The sequence below is a fragment of the Mixophyes fleayi genome, unplaced genomic scaffold (assembly GCF_038048845.1).
Source record: "Mixophyes fleayi isolate aMixFle1 unplaced genomic scaffold, aMixFle1.hap1 Scaffold_362, whole genome shotgun sequence".
NCBI lineage: Eukaryota > Metazoa > Chordata > Amphibia > Anura > Limnodynastidae > Mixophyes > Mixophyes fleayi.
This window is the reverse complement of record NW_027447611.1, coordinates 70892-89967: the sequence shown is the minus strand read 5'-3', so window position 1 is coordinate 89967 and position 19076 is coordinate 70892. Positions and strand designations below refer to the sequence as shown.

The window sequence follows — 19076 nt, the reverse complement described above, 5'->3', positions numbered from 1 at the left end:
TTGGCGTTACTTGTATGAGAGGTTAAAGGGCCCTTCTCACAAGCTTCCAGCCCATACATAGTTTTCTTTCCCATTATGAATGTTTTTAGTGCTTACTATTTTAATTCAGATCTGTATTTCATTGTAATTGTACCGGAATTTGTTTTTGGATAATTTCAAACAATTTGAGACCCACACCTGCCAAATATTGATTTACAATTTTTGATTGAATATGTATCTTTATTTTGTATAAAGGTACAGAAAACATACAATACATTACGTTCAAATGTATTACGTTGCAGCGAAGCTGTAAGCACAATACACCGTAAAACATAATCATTCATACTTTCTGGTAGCAATTCAAGACATTAGGAACAAGATATGACCAGGGATGCTGATGGGGGGTAGGGTACTAACTACCAGAGCCCTGGCATGCCAGGGGTCCAGGGCCCAGGGGAGGGCTGGCAAATTTTAGCTCAGGGGACAAGACTCGATTCAGCAGCCAATTAGGAACCTTTTAAAGGAAAAAAATGCAGGTGGCCCAGTGACCCAGCCCAAAGTAGCCCTCTATGGGACCGACCCAAGGGGGAGATGCCTCCCGGCCCCCGAACCCAGCCTGCCCCTGCCCGGGCTGCACTGCAGATCACCAAATTTTATATTTTTTTTGCTTCTTCAAGTTTATTTTAACTTTTTTGTTTTTGTTTTGTGTTTACCCAGTGTGTGTGTGTGTGTGTGTGGGGGGGGGCTGCCATGGTAGACACCATATGTAGTCTGTGCATAGGCGGCCACATCATTCATTCATAGAATATTGTACTACAGCTGAATAGATTATGCGACCACTGTGAGTAGTATGCCATGTGGCCATCTATGGAAGGACCGCATAGGCTCCCTGCACTTCATGTCTGTAAGATAGTAGCTAAATCCCCTTCCGACTTCCCCATGACAAATAAGCAAATGAGTGCTCAAAGTAGAACAAAATATTCATTAAATTCAGTTGAGAACATTGTTGGTTCTAAATATAAATGCAGTATTCTTTATCACCATCCAAAATATAAAACTAGAAATTCAACACGAAAAACGTTAAAAATCGCTATAATATTAAAAAGGCTGCCATGTCAGCTGGTGTCTTAATGGAAGAGTAGTTTGTTAAGACTATACTTTCAGGGATCATTTCTATAGTTTATACATATGGAAATGTGCTCTAAAGTGTACAGACTCACCAACCATGAGGAAGAGTTTTAGTGATTTCTCTTGAATGTGAGTGAGCTTGTAGTGCTGCTTTATGGTAGCTACTATCTGCTTTGATGACTGTTTCTCTTTTCCTTTGTGGAAGAGTAGAGAAGTGAAATCACCAGCTGAGTGGTTGGGTTTCTGAATTGTTAACAACAGAGAATGTTATGAAAGAATTTAAGCTGAGATTTCAGTATAGCTGGATTTGCTTTGCTGTTGTTTTTGTAAAGTTCTGTCTTATGATATTAGAAATGGTTTTCTTAATAAGGACAAGCTACTTTGGTCATCTGGCCTGAGATTGGTGCAGCTGAGAGAACCTGGGTTATGTGCTTCTGTTGTAGTGAGCCAAAGATATCTAAAAATCATTGAGGAATGGGAAACCTTGTTGATAGAGTAAGATGAGGACCATGTTTTTTCCAATATTTCTTTTACAGCATATTTTTGTAATAGCCTGTCCATTAGACTGGGGCCATACTTGCTCTGCACTTACTTATTTATTCATCTCTTTGGTTTGTCACCTCAACTGTTGTTTTGAATTTTACAGATTGGTGGGTGCAGATGACCCTATGAGCTCCTCACCACAATCTAGGGTAGAGGTGTGGCCTGAGGTTCCCCTTTTCAAGGGGGCGGCAAAAGTTCAGTTGCCCTGGGGAAACCTTCGACAAAACCCAGGGCTAAAGGGACACCACCGAGCTTTGCGGTGAAGGGGGGGCCAAAAGACCCTTATGGTGTTGGAGATAAAGGGGACCTTCCACTTTTAAGGAGGGCTTGATGTTCCGCACCCTGTGCACTTTTTTGTGTTTTTACACATTTTTTGCGCTCAGTGACCCGAAAGCATGATCCCAGGCTGTCAATATATAAGAGGAAATAAAAAAAATAAAAAAAAATGTAACTGGGGAAGCAATTTGTTGGTATTAGGTTATCAAAACATTTTATGTTGCATTGTTTGCGCGCCTCTGCTTGTTGGGAGTATGATGGCGTTACTTGTATGAGAGGTTAAAGGGCCCTTCTCACAAGCTTCCAGCCCATACATAGTTTTCTTTCCCATTATGAATGTTTTTAGTGCTTACTATTTTAATTCGGATCTGTATTTCATTGTAATTGTACCGGAATTTGTTTTTGGATAATTTCAAACAATTTGAGACCCACACCTGCCAAATATTGATTTACAATTTTTGATTGAATATGTATCTTTATTTTGTATAAAGGTACAGAAAACATACAATACATTACGTTCAAATGTATTACGTTGCAGCGAAGCTGTAAGCACAATACACCGTAAAACATAATCATTCATACTTTCTGGTACAATTCAAGACATTAGGAACAAGATATGACCAGGGATGCTGATGGGGGGTAGGGTACTAACTACCAGGGCTCTGGCATGCAGGGGGCCCGGGCCAGGGGAGGGCTGGCAAATTTAGCTCAGGGGACAAGACTCGATTCAGCAGCCAATTAGGATCCTCTTAAAGGAAAAAAATGCAGGTGGCCCAGTGACCCAGCCCAAAGTAGCCCTCTATGGGACCGACCCAAGGGGGAGATGCCTCCCGGCCCCCGAACCCAGCCTGCCCCTGCCCGGGCTGCACTGCAGATCACCAACTTTTTTATATTTTTTTTGCTTCTTCAAGTTTTATTTTAACTTTTTTGTTTTTGTTTTGTGTTTACCCAGTGTGTGTGTGGGGGGCTGCCATGGTAGACACCATATGTAGTCTGTGCATAGGCGGCCACATCATTCATTCATAGAATATTGTACTACAAGCTGAATAGATTATGCGACCACTGTGAGTAGTATGCCATGTGGCCATCTCTGGAAGGACCGCATAGGCTCCCTGCACTTCATGTCTGTAAGATAGTAGCTAAATCCCCTTCGACTTCCCCATGACTAATAAGCAAATGAGTGCTCAAAAGTAGAACAAAATATTCATTAAATTCAGTTGAGAACATTGTTGGTTCTAAATATAAATGCAGTATTCTTTATCACCATCCAAAATATAAAACTAGAAATTCAACACGAAAAACGTTTAAAAATCGCTATAATATTAAAAAGGCTGCCATGTCAGCTGGTGTCTTAATGGAAGAGTAGTTTGTTAAGACTATATTTTCAGGATCATTTCTATAGTTTATACATATGGAAATGTGCTCTAAAGTGTACAGACTCACCAACCATGAGGAAGAGTTTTAGTGATTTCTCTTGAATGTGAAGTGAGCTTGTAGTGCTGCTTTATGGTAGCTACTATCTGCTTTTGATGACTGTTTCTCTTTTCCTTTGTGGAAGAGTAGAGAAGTGAAATCACCAGCTGAGTGGTTGGGTTTCTGAATTGTTAACAACAGAGAATGTTATGAAAGAACTTAAGCTGAGATTTCAGTATAGCTGGATTTGCTTTGCTGTTGTTTTTGTAAAGTTCTGTCTTATGGTATTAGAAATGGTTTTCTTAATAAGGACAAGCTACTTTGGTCATCTGGCCTGAGATTGGTGCAGCTGAGAGAACCTGGGTTATGTGCTTCTGTTGTAGTGAGCCAAAGATATCTAAAAATCATTGAGGAATGGGAAACCTTGTTGATAGAGTAAGATGAGGACCATGTTTTTTCCAATATTTCTTTTACAGCATATTTTTGTAATAGCCTGTCCATTAGACTGGGGCCATACTTGCTCTGCACTTACTTATTTATTCATCTCTTTGGTTTGTCACCTCAACTGTTGTTTTTGAATTTTACAGATTGGTGGGTGCAGATGAACCTATGAGCTCCTCACCACAATCTAGGGTAGAGGTGTGGCCTGAGGTTCCCCTTTTCAAGGGGGCGGCAAAAGTTCAGTTGCCCTGGGGAAACCTTCGACAAAACCCAGGGCTAAAGGGACACCACCGAGCTTTGCGGTGAAGGGGGGCCAAAAGACCCCTTTTGGTGTTGGAGATAAAGGGGACCTTCCACTTTTAAGGAGGGCTTGATGTTCCGCACCCTGTGCACTTTTTTGTGTTTTTACACATTTTTTGCGCTCAGTGACCCGAAAGCATGATCCCAGGCTGTAAATATATAAGAGGAAATAAAAAAAATAAAAAAAAATGTAACTGGGGAAGCAATTTGTTGGTATTAGGTTATCAAAACATTTTATGTTGCATAGTTTGCGCGCCTCTGCTTGTTGGGAGTATGATGGCGTTACTTGTATGAGAGGTTAAAGGGCCCTTCTCACAAGCTTCCAGCCCATACATAGTTTTCTTTCCCATTATGAATGTTTTTAGTGCTTACTATTTTAATTCGGATCTGTATTTCATTGTAATTGTACCGGAATTTGTTTTTGGATAATTTCAAACAATTTGAGACCCACACCTGCCAAATATTGATTTACAATTTTTGATTGAATATGTATCTTTATTTTGTATAAAGGTACAGAAAATATACAATACATTACGTTCAAATGTATTACGTTGCAGCGAAGCTGTAAGCACAATACACCGTAAAACATAATCATTCATACTTTATGGTACAATTCAAGACATTAGGAACAAGATATGACCAGGGATGCTGATGGGGGGTAGGGTACTAACTACCAGGGCCCTGGCATGCCAGGGGGCCCGGGCCCAGGGGAGGGCTGGCAAATTTTAGCTCAGGGGACAAGACTCGATTCAGCAGCCAATTAGGATCCTCTTAAAGGAAAAAAATGCAGGTCCCAGTGACCCAGCCCAAAGTAGCCCTCTATGGGACCGACCCAAGGGGGAGATGCCTCCCGGCCCCCGAACCCAGCCTGCCCCTGCCCGGGCTGCACTGCAGATCACCAACTTTTTTATATTTTTTTTGCTTCTTCAAGTTTTATTTTAACTTTTTTGTTTTGTGTTTACCCAGTGTGTGTGTGGGGGGCTGCCATGGTAGACACCATATGTAGTCTGTGCATAGGCGGCCACATCATTCATTCATAGAATATTGTACTACAGCTGAATAGATTATGCGACCACTGTGAGTAGTATGCCATGTGGCCATCTATGGAAGGACCGCATAGGCTCCCTGCACTTCATGTCTGTAAGATAGTAGCTAAATCCCCTTCCGACTTCACCATGACAAATAAGCAAATGAGTGCTCAAAAGTAGAACAAAATATTCATTAAATTCAGTTGAGAACATTGTTGGTTCTAAATATAAATGCAGTATTCTTTATCACCATCCAAAATATAAAACTAGAAATTCAACATGAAAAACGTTAAAAATCGCTATAATATTAAAAAGGCTGCCATGTCAGCTGGTGTCTTAATGGAAGAGTAGTTTGTTAAGACTATACTTTCAGGGATCATTTCTATAGTTTATACATATGGAAATGTGCTCTAAAGTGTACTGACTCACCAACCATGAGGAAGAGTTTTAGTGATTTCTCTTGAATGTGAAGTGAGCTTGTAGTGCTGCTTTATGGTAGCTACTATCTGCTTTTGATGACTGTTTCTCTTTTATTTGTGGAAGAGTAGAGGAGTGAAATCACCAGCTGAGTGGTTGGGTTTCTGAATTGTTAACAACAGAGAATGTTATGAAAGAATTTAAGCTGAGATTTCAGTATAGCTGGATTTGCTTTGCTGTTGTTTTTGTAAAGTTCTGTCTTATGATATTAGAAATGGTTTTCTTAATAAGGACAAGCTACTTTGGTCATCTGGCCTGAGATTGGTGCAGCTGAGAGAACCTGGGTTATGTGCTTCTGTTGTAGTGAGCCAAAGATATCTAAAAATCATTGAGGAATGGGAAGCCTTGTTGATAGAGTAAGATGAGGACCATGTTTTTTCCAATATTTCTTTTACAGCATATTTTTGTAATAGCCTGTCCATTAGACTGGGGCCATACTTGCTCTGCACTTACTTATTTATTCATCTCGTTGGTTTGTCACCTCAACTGTTGTTTTTGAATTTTACAGATTGGTGGGTGCAGATGACCCTATGAGCTCCTCACAACAATCTAGGGTAGAGGTGTGGCCTGAGGTTCCCCTTTTCAAGGGGGCGGCAAAAGTTCAGTTGCCCTGGGGAAACCTTCGACAAAACCCAGGGCTAAAGGGACACCACCGAGCTTTGCGGTGAAGGGGGGCCAAAAGACCCCTTTTGGTGTTGGAGATAAAGGGGACCTTCCACTTTTAAGGAGGGCTTGATGTTCCGCACCCTGTGCACTTTTTTGTGTTTTTACACATTTTTTGCGCTCAGTGACCCGAAAGCATGATCCCAGGCTGTCAATATATAAGAGGAAATAAAAAAAATAAAAAAAAATGTAACTGGGGAAGCAATTTGTTGGTATTAGGTTATCAAACATTTTATGTTGCATTGTTTGCGCGCCTCTGCTTGTTGGGAGTATGATGGCGTTACTTGTATGAGAGGTTAAAGGGCCCTTCTCACAAGCTTCCAGCCCATACATACTTTTCTTTCCCATTATGAATGTTTTTAGTGCTTACTATTTTAATTCGGATCTGTATTTCATTGTAATTGTACCGGAATTTGTTTTTGGATAATTTCAAACAATTTGAGACCCACACCTGCCAAATATTGATTTACAATTTTTGATTGAATATGTATCTTTATTTTGTATAAAGGTACAGAAAACATACAATACATTACGTTCAAATGTATTACGTTGCAGCGAAGCTGTAAGCACAATACACCGTAAAACATAATCATTCATACTTTCTGGTACAATTCAAGACATTAGGAACAAGATATGACCAGGGATGCTGATGGGGGGTAGGGTACTAACTACCAGGGCCCTGGCATGCCAGGGGGCCCGGGCCCAGGGGAGGGCTGGCAAATTTTAGCTCAGGGGACAAGACTCGATTCAGCAGCCAATTAGGATCCTCTTAAAGGAAAAAAATGCAGGTGGCCCAGTGACCCAGCCCAAAGTAGCCCTCTATGGGACCGACCCAAGGGGGAGATGCCTCCCGGCCCCCGAACCCAGCCTGCCCCTGCCCGGGCTGCACTGCAGATCACCAACTTTTTTATATATTTTTTGCTTCTTCAAGTTTTATTTTAACTTTTTAGTTTTGTGTTTACCCAGTGTGTGTGTGGGGGGCTGCCATGGTAGACACCATATGTAGTCTGTGCATAGGCGGCCACATCATTCATTCATAGAATATTGTACTATATCTGAATAGATTATGCGACCACTGTGAGTAGTATGCCATGTGGCCATCTATGGAAGGACCGCATAGGCTCCCTGCACTTCATGTCTGTAAGATAGTAGCTAAATCCCCTTCCGACTTCCCCATGACAAATAAGCAAATGAGTGCTCAAAAGTAGAACAAAATATTCATTAAATTCAGTTGAGAACATTGTTGGTTCTAAATATAAATGCAGTATTCTTTATCACCATCCAAAATATAAAACTAGAAATTCAACATGAAAAACGTTAAAAATCGCTATAATATTAAAAAGGCTGCCATGTCAGCTGGTGTCTTAATGGAAGAGTAGTTTGTTAAGACTATACTTTCAGGGATCATTTCTATAGTTTATACATATGGAAATGTGCTCTAAAGTGTACAGACTCACCAACCATGAGGAAGAGTTTTAGTGATTTCTCTTGAATGTGAAGTGAGCTTGTAGTGCTGCTTTATGGTAGCTACTATCTGCTTTTGATGACTGTTTCTCTTTTCCTTTGTGGAAGAGTAGAGGAGTGAAATCACCAGCTGAGTGGTTGGGTTTCTCAATTGTTAACAACAGAGAATGTTATGAAAGAACTTAAGCTGAGATTTCAGTATAGCTGGATTTGCTTTGCCATTGTTTTTGTAAAGTTTTGTCTTATGATATTAGAAATGGTTTTCTTAATAAGGATAAGCTACTTTGGTCATCTGGCCTGAGATTGGTGCAGCTGAGAGAACCTGGGTTATGTGCTTCTGTTGTAGTGAGCCAAAGATATCTAAAAATCATTGAGAAATGGGAAACCTTGTTGATAGAGTAAGACGAGGACCATGTTTTTTCCAATATTTCTTTTACAGCATATTTTTGTAATAGCCTGTCCATTAGACTGGGGCCATACTTGCTCTGCACTTACTTATTTATTCATCTCTTTGGTTTGTCACCTCAACTGTTGTTTTTGAATTTTACAGATTGGTGGGTGCAGATGACCCTATGAGCTCCTCACCACAATCTAGGGTAGAGGTGTGGCCTGAGGTTCCCCTTTTCAAGGGGGCGGCAAAAGTTCAGTTGCCCTGGGGAAACCTTCGACAAAACCCAGGGCTAAAGGGACACCACCGAGCTTTGCGGTGAAGGGGGGCCAAAAGACCCCTTTTGGTGTTGGAGATAAAGGGTACCTTCCACTTTTAAGGAGGGCTTGATGTTCCGCACCCTGTGCACTTTTTTGTGTTTTTACACATTTTTTGCGCTCAGTGACCCGAAAGCATGATCCCAGGCTGTCAATATATAAGAGGAAATAAAAAAAATAAAAAAAAATGTAACTGGGGAAGCAATTTGTTGGTATTAGGTTATCAAAACATTTTATGTTGCATTGTTTGCGCGCCTCTGCTTGTTGGGAGTATGATGGCGTTACTTGTATGAGAGGTTAAAGGGCCCTTCTCACAAGCTTCCAGCCCATACATACTTTTCTTTCCCATTATGAATGTTTTTAGTGCTTACTATTTTAATTCGGATCTGTATTTCATTGTAATTGTACCGGAATTTTTTTTTGGATAATTTCAAACAATTTGAGACCCACACCTGCCAAATATTGATTTACAATTTTTGATTGAATATGTATCTTTATTTTGTATAAAGGTACAGAAAACATACAATACATTACGTTCAAATGTATTACGTTGCAGCGAAGCTGTAAGCACAATACACCGTAAAACATAATCATTCATACTTTCTGGTACAATTCAAGACATTAGGAACAAGATATGATCAGGGATGCTGATGGGGGGTAGGGTACTAACTACCAGGGCCCTGGCATGCCAGGGGGCCTGGGCCCAGGGGAGGGCTGGCAAATTTTAGCTCAGGGGACAAGACTCGATTCAGCAGCCAATTAGGAACCTCTTAAAGGAAAAAAATGCAGGTGGCCCAGTGACCCAGCCCAAAGTAGCCCTCTATGGGACCGACCCAAGGGGGAGATGCCTCCCGGCCCCCGAACCCAGCCTGCCCCTGCCCGGGCTGCACTGCAGATCACCAACTTTTTTATATTTTTTTTGCTGCTTCAAGTTTTATTTTAACTTTTTTGTTTTTGTTTTGTGTTTACCCAGTGTGTGTGTGGGGGGCTGCCATGGTAGACACCATATGTAGTCTGTGCATAGGCGGCCACATCATTCATTCATAGAATATTGTACTACAGCTGAATAGATTATGCGACCACTGTGAGTAGTATGCCATGTGGCCATCTATGGAAGGACCGCATAGGCTCCCTGCACTTCATGTCTGTAAGATAGTAGCTAAATCCCCTTCCGACTTCACCATGACAAATAAGCAAATGAGTGCTCAAAAGTAGAACAAAATATTCATTAAATTCAGTTGAGAACATTGTTGGTTCTAAATATAAATGCAGTATTCTTTATCACCATCCAAAATATAAAACTAGAAATTCAACACGAAAAACGTTAAAAATCGCTATAATATTAAAAAGGCTGTCATGTCAGCTGGTGTCTTAATGGAAGAGTAGTTTGTTAAGACTATACTTTCAGGGATCATTTCTATAGTTTATATATTTGGAAATGTGCTCTAAAGTGTACAGACTCACCAACCATGAGGAAGAGTTTTAGTGATTTCTCTTGAATGTGAAGTGAGCTTGTAGTGCTGCTTTATGGTAGCTACTATCTGCTTTTGATGACTGTTTCTCTTTTCCTTTGTGGAACAGTAGAGGAGTGAAATCACCAGCTGAGTGGTTGGGTTTCTGAATTGTTAACAACAGAGAATGTTATGAAAGAACTTAAGCTGAGATTTCAGTATAGCTGGATTTGCTTTGCTGTTGTTTTTGTAAAGTTCTGTCTTATGATATTAGAAATGGTTTTCTTAATAAGGACAAGCTACTTTGGTCATCTGGCCTGAGATTGGTGCAGCTGAGAGAACCTGGGTTATGTGCTTCTGTTGTAGTGAGCCAAAGATATCTAAAAATCATTGAGGAATGGGAAACCTTGTTGATAGAGTAAGACGAGGACCATGTTTTTTCCAATATTTCTTTTACAGCATATTTTTGTAATAGCCTGTCCATTAGACTGGGGCCATACTTGCTCTGCACTTACTTATTTATTCATCTCTTTGGTTTGTCACCTCAACTGTTGTTTTTGAATTTTACAGATTGGTGGGTGCAGATGACCCTATGAGCTCCTCACCACAATCTAGGGTAGAGGTGTGGCCTGAGGTTCCCCTTTTCAAGGGGGCGGCAAAAGTTCAGTTGCCCTGGGGAAACCTTCGACAAAACCCAGGGCTAAAGGGACACCACCGAGCTTTGCGGTGAAGGGGGGCCAAAAGACCCCTTTTGGTGTTGGAGATAAAGGGGACCTTCCACTTTTAAGGAGGGCTTGATGTTCCGCACCCTGTGCACTTTTTTGTGTTTTTACACATTTTTTGCGCTCAGTGACCCGAAAGCATGATCCCAGGCTTTCAATATATAAGAGGAAATAAAAAAAATAAAAAAAAATGTAACTGGGGAAGCAATTTGTTGGTATTAGGTTATCAAAACATTTTATGTTGCATTGTTTGCGCGCCTCTGCTTGTTGGGAGTATGATGGCGTTACTTGTATGAGAGGTTAAAGGGCCCTTCTCACAAGCTTCCAGCCCATACATAGTTTTCTTTCCCATTATGAATGTTTTTAGTGCTTACTATTTTAATTCAGATCTGTATTTCATTGTAATTGTACCGGAATTTGTTTTTGGATAATTTCAAACAATTTGAGACCCACACCTGCCAAATATTGATTTACAATTTTTGATTGAATATGTATCTTTATTTTGTATAAAGGTACAGAAAACATACAATACATTACGTTCAAATGTATTACGTTGCAGCGAAGCTGTAAGCACAATACACCGTAAAACATAATCATTCATACTTTCTGGTACAATTCAAGACATTAGGAACAAGATATGACCAGGGATGCTGATGGGGGGTAGGGTACTAACTACCAGAGCCCTGGCATGCCAGGGGGCCAGGGCCCAGGGGAGGGCTGGCAAATTTTAGCTCAGGGGACAAGACTCGATTCAGCAGCCAATTAGGAACCTTTTAAAGGAAAAAAATGCAGGTGGCCCAGTGACCCAGCCCAAAGTAGCCCTCTATGGGACCGACCCAAGGGGGAGATGCCTCCCGGCCCCCACACCCAGCCTGCCCCTGCCCGGGCTGCACTGCAGATCACCAACGTTTTTATATTTTTTTTGCTTCTTCAAGTTTTATTTTAACTTTTTTGTTTTTGTTTTGTGTTTACCCAGTGTGTGTGTGTGGGGGGGGGGGGGGCTGCCATGGTAGACACCATATGTAGTCTGTGCATAGGCGGCCACATCATTCATTCATAGAATATTGTACTACAGCTGAATAGATTATGCGACCACTGTGAGTAGTATGCCATGTGGCCATCTATGGAAGGACCGCATAGGCTCCCTGCACTTCATGTCTGTAAGATAGTAGCTAAATCCCCTTCCGACTTCACCATGACAAATAAGCAAATGAGTGCTCAAAAGTAGAACAAAATATTCATTAAATTCAGTTGAGAACATTGTTGGTTCTAAATATAAATGCAGTATTCTTTATCACCATCCAAAATATAAAACTAGAAATTCAACACGAAAAACGTTACAAATCGCTATAATATTAAAAAGGCTGCCATGTCAGCTGGTGTCTTAATGGAAAGTATAGTTTGTTAAGACTATACTTTCAGGGATCATTTCTATAGTTTATACATATGGAAATGTGCTCTAAAGTGTACAGACTCACCAACCATGAGGAAGAGTTTTAGTGATTTCTCTTGAATGTGAAGTGCGCTTGTAGTGCTGCTTTATGGTAGCTACTATCTGCTTTTGATGACTGTTTCTCTTTTCCTTTGTGGAAGAGTAGAGGAGTGAAATCACCAGCTGAGTGGTTGGGTTTCTTGAATTGTTAACAACAGAGAATGTTATGAAAGAACTTAAGCCGAGATTTCAGTATAGCTGGATTTGCTTTGCTGTTGTTTTTGTAAAGTTCTGTCTTATGATATTAGAAATGGTTTTCTTAATAAGGACAAGCTACTTTGGTCATCTGGCCTGAGATTGGTGCAGCTGAGAGAACCTGGGTTATGTGCTTCTGTTGTAGTGAGCCAAAGATATCTAAAAATCATTGAGGAATGGGAAACCTTGTTGATAGAGTAAGACGAGGACCATGTTTTTTCCAATATTTCTTTTACAGCATATTTTTGTAATAGCCTGTCCATTAGACTGGGGCCATACTTGCTCTGCACTTACTTATTTATTCATCTCTTTGGTTTGTCACCTCAACTGTTGTTTTTGAATTTTACAGATTGGTGGGTGCAGATGACCCTATGAGCTCCTCACCACAATCTAGGGTAGAGGTGTGGCCTGAGGTTCCCCTTTTCAAGGGGGCGGCAAAAGTTCAGTTGCCCTGGGGAAACCTTCGACAAAACCCAGGGCTAAAGGGACACCACCGAGCTTTGCGGTGAAGGGGGGCCAAAAGACCCCTTTTGGTGTTGGAGATAAAGGGGACCTTCCACTTTTAAGGAGGGCTTGATGTTCCGCACCCTGTGCACTTTTTTGTGTTTTTACACATTTTTTGCGCTCAGTGACCCGAAAGCATGATCCCAGGCTTTCAATATATAAGAGGAAATAAAAAAAATAAAAAAAAATGTAACTGGGGAAGCAATTTGTTGGTATTAGGTTATCAAAACATTTTATGTTGCATTGTTTGCGCGCCTCTGCTTGTTGGGAGTATGATGGCGTTACTTGTATGAGAGGTTAAAGGGCCCTTCTCACAAGCTTCCAGCCCATACATAGTTTTCTTTCCCATTATGAATGTTTTTAGTGCTTACTATTTTAATTCGGATCTGTATTTCATTGTAATTGTACGGAATTTGTTTTTGGATAATTTCAAACAATTTGAGACCCACACCTGCCAAATATTGATTTACAATTTTTGATTGAATATGTATCTTTATTTTGTATAAAGGTACAGAAAACATACAATACATTACGTTCAAATGTATTACGTTGCAGCGAAGCTGTAAGCACAATACACCGTAAAACATAATCATTCATACTTTATGGTACAATTCAAGACATTAGGAACAAGATATGACCAGGGATGCTGATGGGGGGGTAGGGTACTAACTACCAGGGCCCTGGCATGCCAGGGGGCCAGGGCCCAGGGGAGGGCTGGCAAATTTTAGCTCAGGGGACAAGACTCGATTCAGCAGCCAATTAGGAACCTTTTAAAGGAAAAAAATGCAGGTGGCCCAGTGACCCAGCCCAAAGTAGCCCTCTATGGGACCGACCCAAGGGGGAGATGCCTCCCGGCCGCCGAACCCAGCCTGCCCCTGCCCGGGCTGCACTGCAGATCACCAACTTTTTTATATTTTTTTTGCTTCTTCAAGTTTTATTTTAACTTTTTTGTTTTTGTTTTGTGTTTACCCAGTGTGTGTGTGTGTGGGGGGGCTGCCATGGTAGACACCATATGTAGTCTGTGCATAGGCGGCCACATCATTCATTCATAGAATATTGTACTACAGCTGAATAGATTATGCGACCACTGTGAGTAGTATGCCATGTGGCCATCTATGGAAGGACCGCATAGGCTCCCTGCACTTCATATCTGTAAGATACTAGCTAAATCCCCTTCCGACTTCACCATGACAAATAAGCAAATGAGTGCTCAAAAGTAGAACAAAATATTCATTAAATTCAGTTGAGAACATTGTTGGTTCTAAATATAAATGCAGTATTCTTTATCACCATCCAAAATATAAAACTAGAAATTCAACATGAAAAACGTTAAAAATCGCTATAATATTAAAAAGGCTGCCATGTCAGCTGGTGTCTTAATGGAAGAGTAGTTTGTTAAGACTATACTTTCAGGGATCATTTCTATAGTTTATACATATGGAAATGTGCTCTAAAGTGTACAGACTCACCAACCATGAGGAAGAGTTTTAGTGATTTCTCTTGAATGTGAAGTGAGCTTGTAGTGCTGCTTTGTGGTAACTACTATCTGCTTTTGATGACTGTTTCTCTTTTCCTTTGTGGAAGAGTAGAGGAGTGAAATCACCAGCTGAGTGGTTGGGTTTCTGAATTGTTAACAACAGAGAATGTTATGAAAGAACTTAAGCTGAGATTTCAGTATAGCTGGCTTTGCTGTTGTTTTTGTAAAGTTCTGTCATATGATATTAGAAATGGTTTTCTTAATAAGGACAAGCTACTTTGGTCATCTGGTCTGAGATTGGTGCAGCTGAGAGAACCTGGGTTATGTGCTTCTGTTGTAGTGAGCCAAAGATATCTAAAAGTCATTGAGGAATGGGAAACCTTGTTGATAGAGTAAGACGAGGACCATGTTTTTTCCAATATTTCTTTTACAGCATATTTTTGTAATAGCCTGTCCATTAGACTGGGGCCATACTTGCTCTGCACTTACTTATTTATTCATCTCTTTGGTTTGTCACCTCAACTGTTGTTTTTGAATTTTACAGATTGGTGGGTGCAGATGACCCTATGAGCTCCTCACCACAATCTAGGGTAGAGGTGTGGCCTGAGGTTCCCCTTTTCAAGGGGGCGGCAAAAGTTCAGTTGCCCTGGGGAAACCTTCGACAAAACCCAGGGCTAAAGGGACACCACCGAGCTTTGCGGTGAAGGGGGGCCAAAAGACCCCTTTTGGTGTTGGAGATAAAGGGGACCTTCCACTTTTAAGGAGGGCTTGATGTTCCGCACCCTGTGCACTTTTTTGTGTTTTTACACATTTTTTGCGCTCAGTGACCCGAAAGCATGATCCCAGGCTTTCAATATATAAGAGGAAATAAAAAAAATAAAAAAAAATGTAACTGGGGAAGCAATTTGTTGGTATTAGATTATCAAAACATTTTATGTTGCATTGTTTGCGCGCCTCTGCTTGTTGGGAGTATGATGGCGTTACTTGTATGAGAGGTTAAAGGGCCCTTCTCACAAGCTTCCAGCCCATACATAGTTTTCTTTCCCATTATGAATGTTTTTAGTGCTTACTATTTTAATTCAGATCTGTATTTCATTGTAATTGTACCGGAATTTGTTTTTGGATAATTTCAAACAATTTGAGACCCACACCTGCCAAATATTGATTTACAATTTTTGATTGAATATGTATCTTTATTTTGTATAAAGGTACAGAAAACATACAATACATTACGTTCAAATGTATTACGTTGCAGCGAAGCTGTAAGCACAATACACCGTAAAACATAATCATTCATACTTTCTGGTACAATTCAAGACATTAGGAACAAGATATGACCAGGGATGCTGATGGGGGGTAGGGTACTAACTACCAGAGCCCTGGCATGCCAGGGGGCCAGGGCCCAGGGGAGGGCTGGCAAATTTTAGCTCAGGGGACAAGACTCGATTCAGCAGCCAATTAGGAACCTTTTAAAGGAAAAAAATGCAGGTGGCCCAGTGACCCAGCCCAAAGTAGCCCTCTATGGGACCGACCCAAGGGGGAGATGCCTCCCGGCCCCCACACCCAGCCTGCCCCTGCCCGGGCTGCACTGCAGATCACCAACTTTTTTATATTTTTTTTGCTTCTTCAAGTTTTATTTTAACTTTTTTGTTTTTGTTTTGTGTTTACCCAGTGTGTGTGTGTGGGGGGGGGGGGGCTGCCATGGTAGACACCATATGTAGTCTGTGCATAGGCGGCCACATCATTCATTCATAGAATATTGTACTACAGCTGAATAGATTATGCGACCACTGTGAGTAGTATGCCATGTGGCCATCTATGGAAGGACCGCATAGGCTCCCTGCACTTCATGTCTGTAAGATAGTAGCTAAATCCCCTTCCGACTTCACCATGACAAATAAGCAAATGAGTGCTCAAAAGTAGAACAAAATATTCATTAAATTCAGTTGAGAACATTGTTGGTTCTAATTATAAATGCAGTATTCTTTATCACCATCCAAAATATAAAACTAGAAATTCAACACGAAAAACGTTACAAATCGCTATAATATTAAAAAGGCTGCCATGTCAGCTAGTGTCTTAATGGAAGAGTAGTTTGTTAAGACTATACTTTCAGGGATCATTTCTATAGTTTATACATATGGAAATGTGCTCTAAAGTGTACAGACTCACCAACCATGAGGAAGAGTTTTAGTGATTTCTCTTGAATGTGAAGTGCGCTTGTAGTGCTGCTTTATGGTAGCTACTATCTGCTTTTGATGACTGTTTCTCTTTTCCTTTGTGGAAGAGTAGAGGAGTGAAATCACCAGCTGAGTGGTTGGGTTTCTGAATTGTTAACAACAGAGAATGTTATGAAAGAACTTAAGCCGAGATTTCAGTATAGCTGGATTTGCTTTGCTGTTGTTTTTGTAAAGTTCTGTCTTATGATATTAGAAATGGTTTTCTTAATAAGGACAAGCTACTTTGGTCATCTGGCCTGAGATTGGTGCAGCTGAGAGAACCTGGGTTATGTGCTTCTGTTGTAGTGAGCCAAAGATATCTAAAAATCATTGAGGAATGGGAAACCTTGTTGATAGAGTAAGACGAGGACCATGTTTTTTCCAATATTTCTTTTACAGCATATTTTTGTAATAGCCTGTCCATTAGACTGGGGCCATACTTGCTCTGCACTTACTTATTTATTCATCTCTTTGGTTTGTCACCTCAACTGTTGTTTTTGAATTTTACAGATTGGTGGGTGCAGATGACCCTATGAGCTCCTCACCACAATCTAGGGTAGAGGTGTGGCCTGAGGTTCCCCTTTTCAAGGGGGCGGCCAAAGTTCAGTTGCCCTGGGGAAACCTTCGACAAAACCCAGGGCTAAAGGGACACCACCGAGCTTTGCGGTGAAGGGGGGCCAAAAGACCCCTTTTGGTGTTGGAGATAAAGGGGACCTTCCACTTTTAAGGAGGGCTTGATGTTCCGCACCCTGTGCACTTTTTTGTGTTTTTACACATTTTTTGCGCTCAGTGACCCGAAAGCATGATCCCAGGCTTTCAATATATAAGAGGAAATAAAAAAATAAAAAAAAATGTAACTGGGGAAGCAATTTGTTGGTATTAGGTTATCAAAACATTTTATGTTGCATTGTTTGCGCGCCTCTGCTTGTTGGGAGTATGATGGCGTTACTTGTATGAGAGGTTAAAGGGCCCTTCTCACAAGCTTCCAGCCCATACATAGTTTTCTTTCCCATTATGAATGTTTTTAGTGCTTACTATTTTAATTCGGATCTGTATTTCATTGTAATTGTACCGGAATTTGTTTTTGGATAATTTCAAACAATTTGAGACCCACACCTGCCAAATATTGATTTACAATTTTTGATTGAATATGTATCTTTATTTTGTATAAAGGTACAGAAAACATACAATACATTACGTTCAAATGTATTACGTTGCAGCGAAGCTGTAAGCACAATACACCGTAAAACATAATCATTCATACTTTCTGGTACAATTCAAGACATTAGGAACAAGATATGACCAGGGATGCTGATGGGGGGTAGGGTACTAACTACCAGAGCCCTGGCATGCCAGGGGGCCAGGGCCCAGGGGAGGGCTGGCAAATTTTAGCTCAGGGGACAAGACTCGATTCAGCAGCCAATTAGGAACCTTTTAAAGGAAAAAAATGCAGGTGGCCCAGTGACCCAGCCCAAAGTAGCCCTCTATGGGACCGACCCAAGGGGGAGATGCCTCCCGGCCCCCACACCCAGCCTGCCCCTGCCCGGGCTGCACTGCAGATCACCAACTTTTTTATATTTTTTTTGCTTCTTCAAGTTTTATTTTAACTTTTTTGTTTTTGTTTTGTGTTTACCCAGTGTGTGTGTGTGTGGGGGGGCTGCCATGGTAGACACCATATGTAGTCTGTGCATAGGCGGCCACATCATTCATTCATAGAATATTGTACTACAGCTGAATAGATTATGCGACCACTGTGAGTAGTATGCCATGTGGCCATCTATGGAAGGACCGCATAGGCTCCCTGCACTTCATATCTGTAAGATACTAGCTAAATCCCCTTCCGACTTCACCATGACAAATAAGCAAATGAGTGCTCAAAAGTAGAACAAAATATTCATTAAATTCAGTTGAGAACATTGTTGGTTCTAAATATAAATGCAGTATTCTTTATCACCATCCAAAATATAAAACTAGAAATTCAACACGAAAAACGTTAAAAATCGCTATAATATTAAAAAGGCTGCCATGTCAGCTGGTGTCTTAATGGAAGAGTAGTTTGTTAAGACTATACTTTCAGGGATCATTTCTATAGTTTATACATATGGAAATGTGCTCTAAAGTGTACAGACTCACCAACCATGAGGAAGAGTTTTAGTGATTTCTCTTGAATGTGAAGTGAGCTTGTAGTGCTGCTTTATGGTAGCTACTATCTGCTTTTGATGACTGTTTCTCTTTTCCTTTGTGGAAGAGTAGAGGAGTGAAATCACCAGCTGAGTGGTTGGGTTTCTGAATTGTTAATAACAGAGAATATTATGAAAGAACTTAAGCTGAGATTTCAGTATAGCTGGATTTGCTTTGCTGTTGTTTTTGTAAAGTTCTGTCATATGATATTAGAAATGGTTTTCTTAATAAGGATAAGCTACTTTGGTCATCTGGCCTGAGATTGGTGCAGCTGAGAGAACCTGGGTTATGTGCTTCTGTTGTAGTGAGCCAAAGATATCTAAAAATCATTGAGGAATGGGAAACCTTGTTGATAGAGTAAGACGAGGACCATGTTTTTTCCAATATTTCTTTTACAGCATATTTTTGTAATAGCCTG

General features: G+C 40.7%; 9 non-coding genes across 9 annotated transcripts; all 9 read left to right on the top strand.

Annotated features, from left to right (window-relative positions):
• Positions 1-1127: 1127 nt before the first annotated feature.
• LOC142132620 (small nucleolar RNA U3) lies at positions 1128-1343 on the top strand. Its single transcript, XR_012686619.1, has one exon. It is a non-coding gene; the product is annotated as a small nucleolar RNA U3 (small nucleolar RNA).
• Positions 1344-3298: 1955 nt separating this feature from the next.
• On the top strand, positions 3299-3515 carry LOC142132611 (small nucleolar RNA U3). The gene has a single exon (XR_012686611.1). It is a non-coding gene; the product is annotated as a small nucleolar RNA U3 (small nucleolar RNA).
• Positions 3516-5465: 1950 nt separating this feature from the next.
• On the top strand, positions 5466-5682 carry LOC142132610 (small nucleolar RNA U3). Its single transcript, XR_012686610.1, has one exon. It is a non-coding gene; the product is annotated as a small nucleolar RNA U3 (small nucleolar RNA).
• A 1951-nt stretch (positions 5683-7633) lies between these two features.
• On the top strand, positions 7634-7851 carry LOC142132592 (small nucleolar RNA U3). Its single transcript, XR_012686593.1, has one exon. It is a non-coding gene; the product is annotated as a small nucleolar RNA U3 (small nucleolar RNA).
• Positions 7852-9809: 1958 nt separating this feature from the next.
• Positions 9810-10027, top strand: LOC142132622 (small nucleolar RNA U3). Its single transcript, XR_012686620.1, has one exon. It is a non-coding gene; the product is annotated as a small nucleolar RNA U3 (small nucleolar RNA).
• Positions 10028-11996: 1969 nt separating this feature from the next.
• Positions 11997-12214, top strand: LOC142132609 (small nucleolar RNA U3). Its single transcript, XR_012686609.1, has one exon. It is a non-coding gene; the product is annotated as a small nucleolar RNA U3 (small nucleolar RNA).
• A 1964-nt stretch (positions 12215-14178) lies between these two features.
• On the top strand, positions 14179-14396 carry LOC142132607 (small nucleolar RNA U3). The gene has a single exon (XR_012686607.1). It is a non-coding gene; the product is annotated as a small nucleolar RNA U3 (small nucleolar RNA).
• A 1962-nt stretch (positions 14397-16358) lies between these two features.
• Positions 16359-16576, top strand: LOC142132608 (small nucleolar RNA U3). The gene has a single exon (XR_012686608.1). It is a non-coding gene; the product is annotated as a small nucleolar RNA U3 (small nucleolar RNA).
• Positions 16577-18538: 1962 nt separating this feature from the next.
• LOC142132591 (small nucleolar RNA U3) lies at positions 18539-18756 on the top strand. Its single transcript, XR_012686592.1, has one exon. It is a non-coding gene; the product is annotated as a small nucleolar RNA U3 (small nucleolar RNA).
• The last annotated feature ends 320 nt before the right edge of the window (positions 18757-19076 follow it).